Below are 15,699 nucleotides of genomic sequence, written 5' to 3' on the forward strand. Positions count from 1 at the left end.
GGAGAGCGGGGCTGGGGAGGCGGTGAGTGGAGAGCGGGGCTGGGGAGGCAGTGAGTGGAGAGCGGGGCTGGCGAGGCAGTGAATGGAGAGCGGGGCTGGGGAGGCAATGAGTGGAGAGCACGGCTGGGGAGGCAGTGAGTGGAGAGCGGGACTGGGGAGGCAGTGAGTGGAGAGCGGGGCTGGGGAGGCAGTGAGTGGAGAGCAGGGCTGGGGAGGCAGTGAGTGGAGAGCGGGGCTGGGGAGGCGGTGAATGGAGAGCGGGGCTGGGGAGGCAGTGAGTGGAGAGCAGGGCTGGGGAGGCAGTGAGTGGGGAGTAGGGCTGGGGAGGCAGTGAGTGGAGAGCGGGGCTGGGGAGGCAATGAGTGGGGAGCAGGGCTGGGGAGGCGGTGAGTGCAGAGCGGGGCTGGGGAGGCAGTGAGTGGAGAGCGGGGCTGGGGAGGCGGTGAGTGGGGAGCGGGGCTGGGGAGGCAGTGAGTGGAGAGCGGGGCTGGGGAGGCAGTGAGTGGAGAGCGGGGCTGGGGAGGCAATGAGTGGAGAGCAGGGCTGGGGAGGCGGTGAGTGGGGAGCGGGGCTGGGGAGGCAATGAGTGGAGAGCAGGGCTGGGGAGGCGGTGAGTGGGGAGCGGGGCTGGGGAGGCAGTGAGTGGAGAGCGGGGCTGGGGAGGCAGTGAGTGGAGAGCGGGGCTGGGGAGGCAGTGAGTGGAGAGCAGGGCTGGGGAGGCAGTGAGTGGAGAGCGGGGCTGGGGAGGCAGTGAGTGGAGAGCGGGGCTGGGGAGGCTGTGAGTGGGGAGCGGGGCTGGGGAGGCAGTGAGTGGGGAGCGGGGCTGGGGAGGCAGTGAGTGGAGAGCGGGGCTGGGTTGGCAGTGAGTGGAGAGCGGGGCTGGGGAGGCAGTGAGTGGAGAGCGGGGCTGGGGAGGCTGTGAGTGGGGAGCGGGGCTGGGGAGGCAGTGAGTGGGGAGCGGGGCTGGGGAGGCAGTGAATGGAGAGCGGGGCTGGGGAGGCGGTTAGTGGAGAGCGGGGCTGGGGAGGCAGTGAGTGGAGAGCAGGGCTGGGGAGGCAGTGAGTGGGGAGCAGGGCTGGGGAGGCAGTGAGTGGAGAGCGGGGCTGGGGAGGCAATGAGTGGGGAGCAGGGCTGGGGAGGCAGTGAGTGGAGAGCGGGGCTGGGGAGGCAGTGAGTGGAGAGTGGGGCTGGGGAGGCGGTGAGTGGGGAGCGGGGCTGGGGAGGCAGTGAGTGGAGAGCGGGGCTGGGGAGGCAGTGAGTGGAGAGCGGGGCTGGGGAGGCAGTGAGTGGAGAGCGGGGCTGGGGAGGCAATGAGTGGAGAGCGGGGCTGGGGAGGCAGTGAGTGGAGAGCGTGGCTGGGGAGGCAGTGAGTGGAGAGCGGGGCTGGGGAGGCAGTGAGTGGAGAGCGGGGCTGGGGAGGCAGTGAGTGGAGAGCGGGGCTGGGGAGGCAGTGAGTGGAGAGCGGGGCTGGGGAGGCAGTGAGTGGAGAGCGGGGCTGGGGAGGCAGTGAGTGGAGAGCAGGGCTGGGGAGGCAGTGAGTGGAGAGCAGGGCTGGGGAGGCAGTGAGTGGAGAGCAGGGCTGGGGAGGCAGTGAGTGGAGAGCGGGGCTGGGGAGGCATTGAGTGGAGAGCAGGGCTGGGGAGGCAGTGAGTGGAGAGCAGGGCTGGGGAGGCAGTGAGTGGAGAGCGGGGCTGGGGAGGCAGTGAGTGGAGAGCAGGGCTGGGGAGGCAGTGAGTGGAGAGCGGGGCTGGGGAGGCAGTGAGGGGAGAGCAGGGCTGGGGAGGCAGTGAGTGGAGAGCGGGGCTGGGGAGGCAGTGAGTGGAGAGCAGGGCTGGGGAGGCAGTGAGTGGATAGCGGGGCTGGGGAGGCAGTGAGTGGGGAGCAGGGCTGGGGAGGCAGTGAGTGGAGAGCGGGGCTGGGGAGGCAGTGAGTGGAGAGCGGGGTTGGGGAGGCAGTGAGTGGAGAGCGGGGCTGGGGAGGCAGTGAGTGGAGAGCGGGGCTGGGGAGGCAGTGAGTGGAGAGCGGGGTTGGGGAGGCAGTGAGTGGAGAGCGGGGCTGGGGAGGCAGTGAGTGGAGAGCGGGGCTGGGGAGGCAGTGAGTGGAGAGCGGGGTTGGGGAGGCAGTGAGTGGAGAGCGGGGCTGGGGAGGCAGTGAGTGGGGAGCGGGGCTGGGGAGGCAGTGAGTGGAGAGCGGGGCTGGGGAGGCAGTGATTGGAGAGCGGGGCTGGGGAGGCAGTGAGTGGAGAGCGGGGCTGGGGAGGCAGTGAGTGGAGAGCAGGGCTGGGGAGGCAGTGAGTGGAGAGCAGGGCTCGGGAGGCAGTGAGTGGAGAGCGGTGCTGGGGAGGCAGTGAGTGGAGAGCGGGGCTGGGGAGGCAGTGAGTGGAGAGCGGGGCTGGGGAGGCAGTGAGCGGAGAGCGGGGCTGGGGAGGCAGTGAGTGGAGAGCGGGGCTGGGGAGGCGGTGAGTGGAGAGCGGGGCTGGGGAGGCAGTGAGTGGAGAGCGGGGCTGGGGAGGCAGTGAGTGGTGAGCGGGGCTGAGGAGGCATTGAGTGGGGAGCGGGGCTGGGGAGGCAGTGAGTGGAGAGCGGGGCTGGGGAGGCGGTGAGTGGAGAGCGGGGCTGGGGAGGCGGTGAGTGGAGAGCGGGGCTGGGGAGGCAGTGAGTGGAGAGCGGGGCTGGGGAGGCAGTGAGTGGAGACCAGGGCTGGGGACGCAGTGAGTGGGGAGCGGGGCTGGGGAGGCAGTGAGCGGAGAGCGGGGCTGGGGAGGCAGTGAGTGGAGACCAGGGCTGGGGAGGCAGTGAGTGGGGAGCGGGGCTGGGGAGGCAGTGAGTGGAGAGCGGGGCTGGGGAGGCAGTGAGTGGAGAGCGGGCCTGGGGAGGCAGTGAGTGGAGAGCGGGGCTGGGGAGGCAGTGAGTGGAGAGCTGGGCTGGGGAGGCAGTGAGTGGGGAGCGGGGCTGGGGAGGCAGTGAGTGGGGAGCGGGGCTGGGGAGGCAGTGAGTGGAGAGCGGGGCTGGGGAGGCAGTGAGTGGAGAGCGGGGCTGGGGAGGCAGTGAGTGGAGAGCAGGGCTGGGGAGGCAGTGAGTGGAGAGCTGGGCTGGGGAGGCAATGATTGGAGAGCGGGGCTGGGGAGGCAGTGAGTGGAGAGCGGGGCTGGGGAGGCAGTGAGTGGAGAGCGGGGCTGGGGAGGCAGTGAGTGGAGAGCAGGGCTGGGGAGGCAGTGAGTGGAGAGCGGGGCTGGGGAGGCAGTGAGTGGAGAGCGGGGCTGGGGCGGCAGTGAGTGGAGAGCGGGGCTGGGGAGGCGGTGAGTGGAGAGCAGGGCTGGGGAGGCAGTGAGTGGAGAGCGGGGCTGGGGAGGCAGTGAGTGGAGAGCAGGGCTGGGGAGGCGGTGAGTGGAGAGCGGGGCTGGGGAGGCAGTGAGTGGAGAGCAGGGCTGGGGAGGCGGTGAGTGGAGAGCGGGGCTGGGGAGGCAGTGAGTGGAGAGCGGGGCTGGGGAGGCAGTGAGTGGGGAGCGGGGCTGGGGAGGCAGTGAGTGCAGAGCGGGGCTGGGGAGGCAGTGAGTGGAGAGCGGGGCTGGGGAGGCGGTGAGTGGAGAGCGGGGCTGGGGAGGCAGTGAGTGGAGAGCGGGGCTGGCGAGGCAGTGAATGGAGAGCGGGGCTGGGGAGGCAATGAGTGGAGAGCACGGCTGGGGAGGCAGTGAGTGGAGAGCGGGACTGGGGAGGCAGTGAGTGGAGAGCGGGGCTGGGGAGGCAGTGAGTGGAGAGCAGGGCTGGGGAGGCAGTGAGTGGGGAGCGGGGCTGGGGAGGCGGTGAGTGGAGAGCGGGGCTGGGGAGGCAGTGAGTGGAGAGCAGGGCTGGGGAGGCAGTGAGTGGGGAGCAGGGCTGGGGAGGCAGTGAGTGGAGAGCGGGGCTGGGGAGGCAATGAGTGGGGAGCAGGGCTGGGGAGGCGGTGAGTGCAGAGCGGGGCTGGGGAGGCAGTGAGTGGAGAGCGGGGCTGGGGAGGCGGTGAGTGGGGAGCGGGGCTGGGGAGGCAGTGAGTGGAGAGCGGGGCTGGGGAGGCAGTGAGTGGAGAGCGGGGCTGGGGAGGCAGTGATTGGAGAGCGGGGCTGGGGAGGCAGTGAGTGGAGAGCGGGGCTGGGGAGGCAGTGAGTGGAGAGCAGGGCTGGGGAGGCAGTGAGTGGAGAGCAGGGCTCGGGAGGCAGTGAGTGGAGAGCGGTGCTGGGGAGGCAGTGAGTGGAGAGCGGGGCTGGGGAGGCAGTGAGTGGAGAGCGGGGCTGGGGAGGCAGTGAGCGGAGAGCGGGGCTGGGGAGGCAGTGAGTGGAGAGCGGGGCTGGGGAGGCGGTGAGTGGAGAGCGGGGCTGGGGAGGCAGTGAGTGGAGAGCGGGGCTGGGGAGGCAGTGAGTGGTGAGCGGGGCTGAGGAGGCATTGAGTGGGGAGCGGGGCTGGGGAGGCAGTGAGTGGAGAGCGGGGCTGGGGAGGCGGTGAGTGGAGAGCGGGGCTGGGGAGGCAGTGAGTGGAGAGCGGGGCTGGGGAGGCAGTGAGTGGAGACCAGGGCTGGGGACGCAGTGAGTGGGGAGCGGGGCTGGGGAGGCAGTGAGCGGAGAGCGGGGCTGGGGAGGCAGTGAGTGGAGACCAGGGCTGGGGAGGCAGTGAGTGGGGAGCGGGGCTGGGGAGGCAGTGAGCGGAGAGCGGGGCTGGGGAGGCAGTGAGTGGAGAGCGGGGCTGGGGAGGCAGTGAGTGGAGAGCTGGGCTGGGGAGGCAGTGAGTGGAGAGTGGGGCTGGGGAGGCGGTGAGTGGAGAGCGGGGCTGGGGAGGCAGTGAGTGGAGAGTGGGGCTGGGGAGGCGGTGAGTGGAGAGCGGGGCTGGGGAGGCAGTGAGTGGGGAGCGGGGCTGGGGAGGCGGTGAGTGGAGAGCGGGGCTGGGGAGGCAGTGAGTGGGGAGCGGGGCTGGGGAGGCAGTGAGTGGAGAGCGGGGCTGGGGAGGCAGTGAGTGGAGAGCGGGGCTGGGGAGGCAGTGAGTGGAGAACGGGGCTGGGGAGGCAGTGAGTGGAGAGCGGGCCTGGGGAGGCAGTGAGTGGAGAGCGGGGCTGGGGAGGCAGTGAGTGGAGAGCTGGGCTGGGGAGGCAGTGAGTGGGGAGCGGGGCTGGGGAGGCAGTGAGTGGGGAGCGGGGCTGGGGAGGCAGTGATTGGAGAGCGGGGCTGGGGAGGCAGTGAGTGGAGAGCGGGGCTGGGGAGGCAGTGAGTGGAGAGCAGGGCTGGGGAGGCAGTGAGTGGAGAGCTGGGCTGGGGAGGCAATGATTGGAGAGCGGGGCTGGGGAGGCAGTGAGTGGAGAGCGGGGCTGGGGAGGCAGTGAGTGGAGAGCGGGGCTGGGGAGGCAGTGAGTGGAGAGCAGGGCTGGGGAGGCAGTGAGTGGAGAGCGGGGCTGGGGAGGCAGTGAGTGGAGAGCGGGGCTGGGGCGGCAGTGAGTGGAGAGCGGGGCTGGGGAGGCGGTGAGTGGAGAGCAGGGCTGGGGAGGCAGTGAGTGGAGAGCGGGGCTGGGGAGGCAGTGAGTGGAGAGCAGGGCTGGGGAGGCGGTGAGTGGAGAGCGGGGCTGGGGAGGCAGTGAGTGGAGAGCGGGGCTGGGGAGGCAGTGAATGGAGAGCGGGGCTGGGGAGGCAATGAGTGGAGAGCACGGCTGGGGAGGCAGTGAGTGGTGAGCGGGGCTGGGGAGGCAGTGAGTGGAGAGCAGGGCTGGGGAGGCAGTGAGTGGAGAGCGGGGCTGGGGAGGCGGTGAATGGAGAGCGGGGCTGGGGAGGCAGTGAGTGGAGAGCAGGGCTGGGGAGGCAGTGAGTGGGGAGCAGGGCTGGGGAGGCAGTGAGTGGAGAGCGGGGCTGGGGAGGCAATGAGTGGGGAGCAGGGCTGGGGAGGCGGTGAGTGCACAGCGGGGCTGGGGAGGCAGTGAGTGGAGAGCGGGGCTGGGGAGGCGGTGAGTGGGGAGCGGGGCTGGGGAGGCAGTGAGTGGAGAGCGGGGCTGGGGAGGCAGTGAGTGGAGAGCGGGGCTGGGGAGGCAATGAGTGGAGAGCAGGGCTGGGGAGGCGATGAGTGGGGAGCGGGGCTGGGGAGGCAATGAGTGGAGAGCAGGGCTGGGGAGGCGGTGAGTGGGGAGCGGGGCTGGGGAGGCAGTGAGTGGAGAGCGGGGCTGGGGAGGCAGTGAGTGGAGAGCGGGGCTGGGGAGGCAGTGAGTGGAGAGCAGGGCTGGGGAGGCAGTGAGTGGAGAGCGGGGCTGGGGAGGCAGTGAGTGGAGAGCGGGGCTGGGGAGGCTGTGAGTGGGGAGCGGGGCTGGGGAGGCAGTGAGTGGGGAGCGGGGCTGGGGAGGCAGTGAGTGGAGAGCGGGGCTGGGGAGGCAGTGAGTGGAGAGCGGGGCTGGGGAGGCAGTGAGTGGAGAGCGGGGCTGGGGAGGCTGTGAGTGGGGAGCGGGGCTGGGGAGGCAGTGAGTGGGGAGCGGGGCTGGGGAGGCAGTGAATGGAGAGCGGGGCTGGGGAGGCGGTTAGTGGAGAGCGGGGCTGGGGAGGCAGTGAGTGGAGAGCAGGGCTGGGGAGGCAGTGAGTGGGGAGCAGGGCTGGGGAGGCAGTGAGTGGAGAGCGGGGCTGGGGAGGCAATGAGTGGGGAGCAGGGCTGGGGAGGCAGTGAGTGGAGAGCGGGGCTGGGGAGGCAGTGAGTGGAGAGTGGGGCTGGGGAGGCGGTGAGTGGGGAGCGGGGCTGGGGAGGCAGTGAGTGGAGAGCGGGGCTGGGGAGGCAGTGAGTGGAGAGCGGGGCTGGGGAGGCAGTGAGTGGAGAGCGGGGCTGGGGAGGCAATGAGTGGAGAGCGGGGCTGGGGAGGCAGTGAGTGGAGAGCGTGGCTGGGGAGGCAGTGAGTGGAGAGCGGGGCTGGGGAGGCAGTGAGTGGAGAGCGGGGCTGGGGAGGCAGTGAGTGGAGAGCGGGGCTGGGGAGGCAGTGAGTGGAGAGCGGGGCTGGGGAGGCAGTGAGTGGAGAGCGGGGCTGGGGAGGCAGTGAGTGGAGAGCAGGGCTGGGGAGGCAGTGAGTGGAGAGCAGGGCTGGGGAGGCAGTGAGTGGAGAGCAGGGCTGGGGAGGCAGTGAGTGGAGAGCGGGGCTGGGGAGGCATTGAGTGGAGAGCAGGGCTGGGGAGGCAGTGAGTGGAGAGCAGGGCTGGGGAGGCAGTGAGTGGAGAGCGGGGCTGGGGAGGCAGTGAGTGGAGAGCAGGGCTGGGGAGGCAGTGAGTGGAGAGCGGGGCTGGGGAGGCAGTGAGTGGAGAGCAGGGCTGGGGAGGCAGTGAGTGGAGAGCGGGGCTGGGGAGGCAGTGAGTGGAGAGCAGGGCTGGGGAGGCAGTGAGTGGATAGCGGGGCTGGGGAGGCAGTGAGTGGGGAGCAGGGCTGGGGAGGCAGTGAGTGGAGAGCGGGGCTGGGGAGGCAGTGAGTGGAGAGCGGGGTTGGGGAGGCAGTGAGTGGAGAGCGGGGCTGGGGAGGCAGTGAGTGGAGAGCGGGGCTGGGGAGGCAGTGAGTGGAGAGCGGGGTTGGGGAGGCAGTGAGTGGAGAGCGGGGCTGGGGAGGCAGTGAGTGGAGAGCGGGGCTGGGGAGGCAGTGAGTGGAGAGCGGGGTTGGGGAGGCAGTGAGTGGAGAGCGGGGCTGGGGAGGCAGTGAGTGGGGAGCGGGGCTGGGGAGGCAGTGAGTGGAGAGCGGGGCTGGGGAGGCAGTGATTGGAGAGCGGGGCTGGGGAGGCAGTGAGTGGAGAGCGGGGCTGGGGAGGCAGTGAGTGGAGAGCAGGGCTGGGGAGGCAGTGAGTGGAGAGCAGGGCTCGGGAGGCAGTGAGTGGAGAGCGGTGCTGGGGAGGCAGTGAGTGGAGAGCGGGGCTGGGGAGGCAGTGAGTGGAGAGCGGGGCTGGGGAGGCAGTGAGCGGAGAGCGGGGCTGGGGAGGCAGTGAGTGGAGAGCGGGGCTGGGGAGGCGGTGAGTGGAGAGCGGGGCTGGGGAGGCAGTGAGTGGAGAGCGGGGCTGGGGAGGCAGTGAGTGGTGAGCGGGGCTGAGGAGGCATTGAGTGGGGAGCGGGGCTGGGGAGGCAGTGAGTGGAGAGCGGGGCTGGGGAGGCGGTGAGTGGAGAGCGGGGCTGGGGAGGCGGTGAGTGGAGAGCGGGGCTGGGGAGGCAGTGAGTGGAGAGCGGGGCTGGGGAGGCAGTGAGTGGAGACCAGGGCTGGGGACGCAGTGAGTGGGGAGCGGGGCTGGGGAGGCAGTGAGCGGAGAGCGGGGCTGGGGAGGCAGTGAGTGGAGACCAGGGCTGGGGAGGCAGTGAGTGGGGAGCGGGGCTGGGGAGGCAGTGAGCGGAGAGCGGGGCTGGGGAGGCAGTGAGTGGAGAGCGGGGCTGGGGAGGCAGTGAGTGGAGAGCTGGGCTGGGGAGGCAGTGAGTGGAGAGTGGGGCTGGGGAGGCGGTGAGTGGAGAGCGGGGCTGGGGAGGCAGTGAGTGGAGAGTGGGGCTGGGGAGGCGGTGAGTGGAGAGCGGGGCTGGGGAGGCAGTGAGTGGGGAGCGGGGCTGGGGAGGCGGTGAGTGGAGAGCGGGGCTGGGGAGGCAGTGAGTGGGGAGCGGGGCTGGGGAGGCAGTGAGTGGAGAGCGGGGCTGGGGAGGCAGTGAGTGGAGAGCGGGGCTGGGGAGGCAGTGAGTGGAGAGCGGGGCTGGGGAGGCAGTGAGTGGAGAGCGGGCCTGGGGAGGCAGTGAGTGGAGAGCGGGGCTGGGGAGGCAGTGAGTGGAGAGCTGGGCTGGGGAGGCAGTGAGTGGGGAGCGGGGCTGGGGAGGCAGTGAGTGGGGAGCGGGGCTGGGGAGGCAGTGAGTGGAGAGCGGGGCTGGGGAGGCAGTGAGTGGAGAGCGGGGCTGGGGAGGCAGTGAGTGGAGAGCAGGGCTGGGGAGGCAGTGAGTGGAGAGCTGGGCTGGGGAGGCAATGATTGGAGAGCGGGGCTGGGGAGGCAGTGAGTGGAGAGCGGGGCTGGGGAGGCAGTGAGTGGAGAGCGGGGCTGGGGAGGCAGTGAGTGGAGAGCAGGGCTGGGGAGGCAGTGAGTGGAGAGCGGGGCTGGGGAGGCAGTGAGTGGAGAGCGGGGCTGGGGCGGCAGTGAGTGGAGAGCGGGGCTGGGGAGGCGGTGAGTGGAGAGCAGGGCTGGGGAGGCAGTGAGTGGAGAGCGGGGCTGGGGAGGCAGTGAGTGGAGAGCAGGGCTGGGGAGGCGGTGAGTGGAGAGCGGGGCTGGGGAGGCAGTGAGTGGAGAGCAGGGCTGGGGAGGCGGTGAGTGGAGAGCGGGGCTGGGGAGGCAGTGAGTGGAGAGCGGGGCTGGGGAGGCAGTGAGTGGGGAGCGGGGCTGGGGAGGCAGTGAGTGGAGAGCGGGGCTGGGGAGGCGGTGAGTGGAGAGCGGGGCTGGGGAGGCGGTGAGTGGAGAGCGGGGCTGGCGAGGCAGTGAATGGAGAGCGGGGCTGGGGAGGCAATGAGTGGAGAGCACGGCTGGGGAGGCAGTGAGTGGAGAGCGGGACTGGGGAGGCAGTGAGTGGAGAGCGGGGCTGGGGAGGCAGTGAGTGGAGAGCAGGGCTGGGGAGGCAGTGAGTGGGGAGCGGGGCTGGGGAGGCGGTGAGTGGAGAGCGGGGCTGGGGAGGCAGTGAGTGGAGAGCAGGGCTGGGGAGGCAGTGAGTGGGGAGCAGGGCTGGGGAGGCAGTGAGTGGAGAGCGGGGCTGGGGAGGCAATGAGTGGGGAGCAGGGCTGGGGAGGCGGTGAGTGCAGAGCGGGGCTGGGGAGGCAGTGAGTGGAGAGCGGGGCTGGGGAGGCGGTGAGTGGGGAGCGGGGCTGGGGAGGCAGTGAGTGGAGAGCGGGGCTGGGGAGGCAGTGAGTGGAGAGCGGGGCTGGGGAGGCAATGAGTGGAGAGCAGGGCTGGGGAGGCGGTGAGTGGGGAGCGGGGCTGGGGAGGCAATGAGTGGAGAGCAGGGCTGGGGAGGCGGTGAGTGGGGAGCGGGGCTGGGGAGGCAGTGAGTGGAGAGCGGGGCTGGGGAGGCAGTGAGTGGAGAGCGGGGCTGGGGAGGCAGTGAGTGGAGAGCAGGGCTGGGGAGGCAGTGAGTGGAGAACGGGGCTGGGGAGGCAGTGAGTGGAGAGCGGGGCTGGGGAGGCAGTGAGTGGAGAGCGGGGCTGGGGAGGCAGTGAGTGGAGAGCGGGGCTGGGGAGGCAGTGAGTGGAGAGCGGGGCTGGGGAGGCAGTGAGTGGAGAGCGGGGCTGGGGAGGCAGTGAGTGGAGAGCGGGGCTGGGGAGGCAGTGAGTGGGGAGCAGGGCTGGGGAGGCAGTGAGTGGAGAGCAGGGCTGGGGAGGCAGTGAGTGGGGAGCAGGGCTGGGGAGGCAGTGAGTGGAGAGCGGGGCTGGGGAGGCAATGAGTGGGGAGCAGGGCTGGGGAGGCGGTGAGTGGAGAGCGGGGCTGGGGAGGCAGTGAGTGGAGAGAGGGGCTGGGGAGGCGGTGAGTGGGGAGCGGGGCTGGGGAGGCAGTGAGTGGAGAGCGGGGCTGGGGAGGCGGTGAGTGGAGAGCGGGGCTGGGGAGGCAATGAGTGGAGAGCAGGGCTGGGGAGGCGGTGAGTGGGGAGCGGGGCTGGGGAGGCAATGAGTGGAGAGCAGGGCTGGGGAGGCGGTGAGTGGGGAGCGGGGCTGGGGAGGCAGTGAGTGGAGAGCGGGGCTGGGGAGGCAGTGAGTGGAGAGCGGGGCTGGGGAGGCAGTGAGTGGAGAGCAGGGCTGGGGAGGCAGTGAGTGGAGAACGGGGCTGGGGAGGCAGTGAGTGGAGAGCGGGGCTGGGGAGGCAGTGAGTGGAGAGCGGGGCTGGGGAGGCAGTGAGTGGAGAGCGGGGCTGGGGAGGCAGTGAGTGGAGAGCGGGGCTGGGGAGGCAGTGAGTGGAGAGCGGGGCTGGGGAGGCGGTGAATGGAGAGCGGGGCTGGGGAGGCAGTGATTGGGGAGCGGGGCTGGGGAGGCTGTGAGTGGGGAGCGGGGCTGGGGAGGCAGTGAGTGGGGAGCGGGGCTGGGGAGGCAGTGAGTGGAGAGCGGGACTGGGGAGGCAGTGAATGGAGAGCGGGGCTGGGGAGGCAATGAGTGGAGAGCAGGGCTGGGGAGGCAGTGAGTGGAGAGCGGGACTGGGGAGGCAGTGAGTGGAGAGCGGGGCTGGGGAGGCGGTGAGTGGAGAGCAGGGCTGGGGAGGCTGTGAGTGGGGAGCGGGGCTGGGGAGGCGGTGAGTGGAGAGCGGGGCTGTGGAGGCAGTGAGTGGAGAGCAGGGCTGGGGAAGCAGTGAGTGGGGAGCAGGGCTGGGGAGGCAGTGAGTGGAGAGCGGGGCTGGGGAGGCAATGAGTGGGGAGCAGGGCTGGGGAGGCGGTGAGTGGAGAGCGGGGCTGGGGAGGCAGTGAGTGGAGAGCGGGGCTGGGGAGGCGGTGAGTGGGGAGCGGGGCTGGGGAGGCAGTGAGTGGAGAGCGGGGCTGGGGAGGCAGTGAGTGGAGAGCGGGGCTGGGGAGGCAATGAGTGGAGAGCAGGGCTGGGGAGGCGGTGAGTGGGGAGCGGGGCTGGGGAGGCAATGAGTGGAGAGCAGGGCTGGGGAGGCGGTGAGTGGGGAGCGGGGCTGGGGAGGCAGTGAGTGGAGAGCGGGGCTGGGGAGGCAGTGAGTGGAGAGCGGGGCTGGGAAGGCAGTGAGTGGAGCGCAGGGCTGGGGAGGCAGTGAGTGGAGAACGGGGCTGGGGAGGCAGTGAGTGGAGAGCGGGGCTGGGGAGGCATTGAGTGGAGAGCGGGGCTGGGGAGGCAGTGAGTGGAGAGCGGGGCTGGGGAGGCAGTGAGTGGAGAGCGGGGCTGGGGAGGCAGTGAGTGGAGAGCGGGGCTGGGGAGGCAGTGAGTGGAGAGCGGGGCTGGGGAGGCGGTGAGTGGAGAGCGGGGCTGGGGAGGCAGTGAGTGGAGAGCGGGGCTGGGGAGGCAGTGAGTGGAGAGCGGGGCTGGGGAGGCAGTGAGTGGAGAGCGGGGCTGGGGAGGCAGTGAGTGGAGAGCGGGGCTGGGGAGGCAGTGAGTGGAGAGCGGGGCTGGGGAGGCTGTGAGTAGAGAGCGGGGCTGGGGAGGCAGTGAGTGGAGAGCGGGGCTGGGGAGGCAGTGAGTGGAGAGCGAGGCTGGGGAGGCGGTGAGTGGAGTGCGGGGCTGGGGAGGCAGTGAGTGGAGAGCGGGGCTGGGGAGGCAGTGAGTGGAGAGCAGGGCTGGGGAGGCAGTGAGTGGAGAGCGGGGCTGGGGAGGCAGTGAGTGGAGAGCGGGGCTGGGGAGGCAGTGAGTGGAGAGCGGGGCTGGGGAGGCAGTGAGTGGGGAGCAGGGCTGGGGAGGCAGTGAGTGGAGAGCGGGGCTGGGGAGGCAGTGAGTGGGGAGCGGGGCTGGGGAGGCAGTGAGTGGAGAGCGGGGCTGGGGAGGCAGTGAGTGGAGAGCGGGGCTGGGGAGGCAGTGAGTGGAGAGCGGGGCTGGGGAGGCAGTGAGTGGGGAGCGGGGCTGGGGAGGCAGTGAGTGGAGAGCGGGGCTGGGGAGGCGGTGAGTGGAGAGCGGGGCTGGGGAGGCGGTGAGTGGAGAGCGGGGCTGGGGAGGCGGTGAGTGGAGAGCGGGGCTGGGGAGGCAGTGGGCGGAGAGCAGGGCTGGGGAGGCGGTGAGTGGAGAGCGGGGCTGGGGAGGCGGTGAGTGGGAGAGTTAACCATGTTGGTGTGGGACTGGAATCACACGAAGGCCCAGACCGGGTAAGGACGGCAGGTTCCCTTCCCTAAAGGACATTAGTGAACCAGTTGCGTTTTTATGACAATGCGACAGTTTCATGGTCACTTTTACTGATCCCAGCTTTTTATTTCAAATTTAATTCAAATTCTCAGTGTCACGGTGGTATTTGTGCTCACGCCCTTTGGATTATTAGTCCTGGCCTGTGGCTGCAAAGGATTCCTGGTAACAAACCCTCTGGTCCTAATAAAGGGAGCTCGGGGCAAAGTCAATAAACATAGTGGGGACCACATTTTAGGAATGATGTCCAGGTCTTGGAGAAGGTGTGGAGGAGATTTACTAGAATGGTACCAGGAATGAGGAACGTCAGTTATGTGGAGAATCTGGGATTGTTCTCACTAGTGCAGAGAAGGTTAAAGGGAAATTTAATAGAGGTGTTCCAAACTGTGGTAAACCACTGTATTTCACTGTGTTCACTTGTTGTTGTTGTTGTTGTTGTTGTTGTCGTTCACTCTTGTTTCACTGTTATGCCTGACTATGCCTCAGCTGACTCCGCCCCCGGCTACCGAGTATAAGGACGGCCACATGGCAGCTCCTGGCATTCGGTCGTCCACTAGAGGCATAGTCCTGATCTGTCTGAAGTGCTATTCAGTAGTTAATAAAAGCCTGTCGTTCTGAACTCTGCTCAGCCTCTTATTAGAATTGATAGCGCATCAATTTTATTAATTACTGAAAAAAAAAAATAACGATGCTGCAGATACTTAAGATCAAGTGCCTGGAACTCGACCCGCAAGAACCGACTCGACTGCTAAGTTCTCGCACTGGCTGAACTGTTTCGAGTCCTTTCTGGCTGCATCCGGCGCGACCGTCGCCACCGACGCCGACAAGCTCAGGGTGCTGAATTCTAAAATAAACCACCGAGCTTTTGCCCTTATCCGGGACGCTACGAGCTACCGGGGGCTCTCGACATGTTGAAGGAGCAATATGCACGCCCGGTCAACTATGTTTACGCAAGACATCTCCTGGGGTCCCGCAAACAACAGCCCGGGGAACCCACAGAAGCATACATACGGGCGCTGAAGGAACTCGGCCGAGCCTGCGAATGCAAGCAAGTATCAGCCACGGAACATACGGAGGAGCTCATCCGTGACGCCCTCGTTGCGGGCCTCAGGTCCACTCACACGCGGCAGCGACTGCTGGAAAGTAGCGAGCTCGACCTGAAGAAGGCGATTTCACTCACCCTTTCGTTGGACGTAGCCCACCGGAACATGGAGGCCTACTCCCCGGACCGCGCGGCCGCTTCATGGACGCCGCAGCCGCCGCCATCTAGGGAAGTGGCGCCGCCACAAGCCCCGGCCTCAACTGCTGCAGCGATGTCCCACCCGAGCCAGAAATGTTACTTCTGTGGCCAAACCAAACACCCCAGGGCACGCTGCCCGGCGAAAAACGCGGTCTGCTCTGCCTGCGGTAAGAAGGGACACTACGCTGGCGTCTGCAGAAGTCAGAAGACCCCTACCTCCAGCAGCGTCGCGTGCGATTCGTGGGAGCGGCCATCTTGCCTTCCTCCAGCCTCGTGGGGATCGGGATCGTCATGGGCGCCGCCATTTTGCCCTTCCTCTCTGACGCCGCCATTTTGCCAACGGGCCCCCGACTCACCCACCTACAGCGACGCTCCCGACTCCACAGCGGCCTCCATTATGCTGGATCAATCCAGACCCCATCAGCTAGCCAGGTCCAAGATGGACATCCAGGTAAATGGCCGCGCCACAACTTGCCTTTTTGATTCCGGGAGCACGGAGAGCTTCATACACCCTGATACGGTACGGCATTATTCCCTCTCGGTCCGGCCAACGCGCCATCGGATCTCCATGGCCTCAAAATCTCACTCAGCAGACGTCGGCGGCTACTGCGTAGTGACCCTCTCGGTGAAGGGCTGCGTTTATAAAAATGTAAAGCTATTCGTCCTGCCACAGCTCTGCACTGCCATTCTGCTGGGGTTGGACTTTCATTGTCACTTTAAGAGTATCACCTTGACATACGGTGGACCTCTTCCCCCGCTCACTGTCTGCAACCAGCAGTTTTTAAATTGCCCGCCGCGCCCCACCTGTAGTCTCTCCACCCTCAAAATCACACCCCCCCCTCTGTTCGCCAACCTCACCCGCGACTGCAAGCCTATCGCCACAAAGAGCAGTTGATACAGCACCGGGGACAGATCCTTCATAAGATCTGAGGTGACGCGGCTCCTGAAAGAGGGGATTATTGAGGATAGTACCAGCCCCTGGCGAGCTCAGGTGGTAGTCGCTAAGACTGGCAACAAGCAGCGCCTGGTCATCGACTACAGCCAGACTATCAACAAGTACACCCAGTTGGACGCATACCCTCTCCCCCGCATAGCCGACATGGTTAATAAGATAGCACAATACCGCGTTTTCTCGACCATTGACCTCAAGGCAGCATACCACCAAATCCCTATCCGCCCTGAGGACCGCCAGTACACAGCCTTCGAGGCAAATGGCCGTCTTTTTCACTTCCTCAGGGTTCCTTTCGGCGTCACCAACGGTGTCTCCGTCTTCCAGAGGGAGATGGACCGGATGGTCGACGAGAATGCGTTACAGGCCACGTTTCCCTACCTGGACAACGTGACCATCTGCGGCCATGACCTGCAGGACCATGACGCCAATCTTGATAAGTTCCTTCGCACGGCCCAACTCCTAAACCTCACGTACAACAAGGAAAAGTGCATATTCCGCACAGCCCACCTCGTTATCCTTGGTTGCGTGGTGGAACACGGAGTCATCGGCCCTGACCCTGACCGGATGCGCCCATTGATGGAACTTCCCCTGCCCCACTGTCTCAAGGCCCTCAAAAGGTGCCTGGGCTTCTTTTCCTATTACGCCCAGTGGGTCCCTCATTATGCGGACAAAGCCCGTCCACTTATCAAGTCCACTTCCTTCCCCCT

Source organism: Somniosus microcephalus, chromosome 23, assembly GCF_052327205.1.
Source record: "Somniosus microcephalus isolate GS21.2 chromosome 23, FLI_Smic_1.0, whole genome shotgun sequence".
Taxonomy (NCBI): Eukaryota; Metazoa; Chordata; class Chondrichthyes; order Squaliformes; family Somniosidae; genus Somniosus; species Somniosus microcephalus.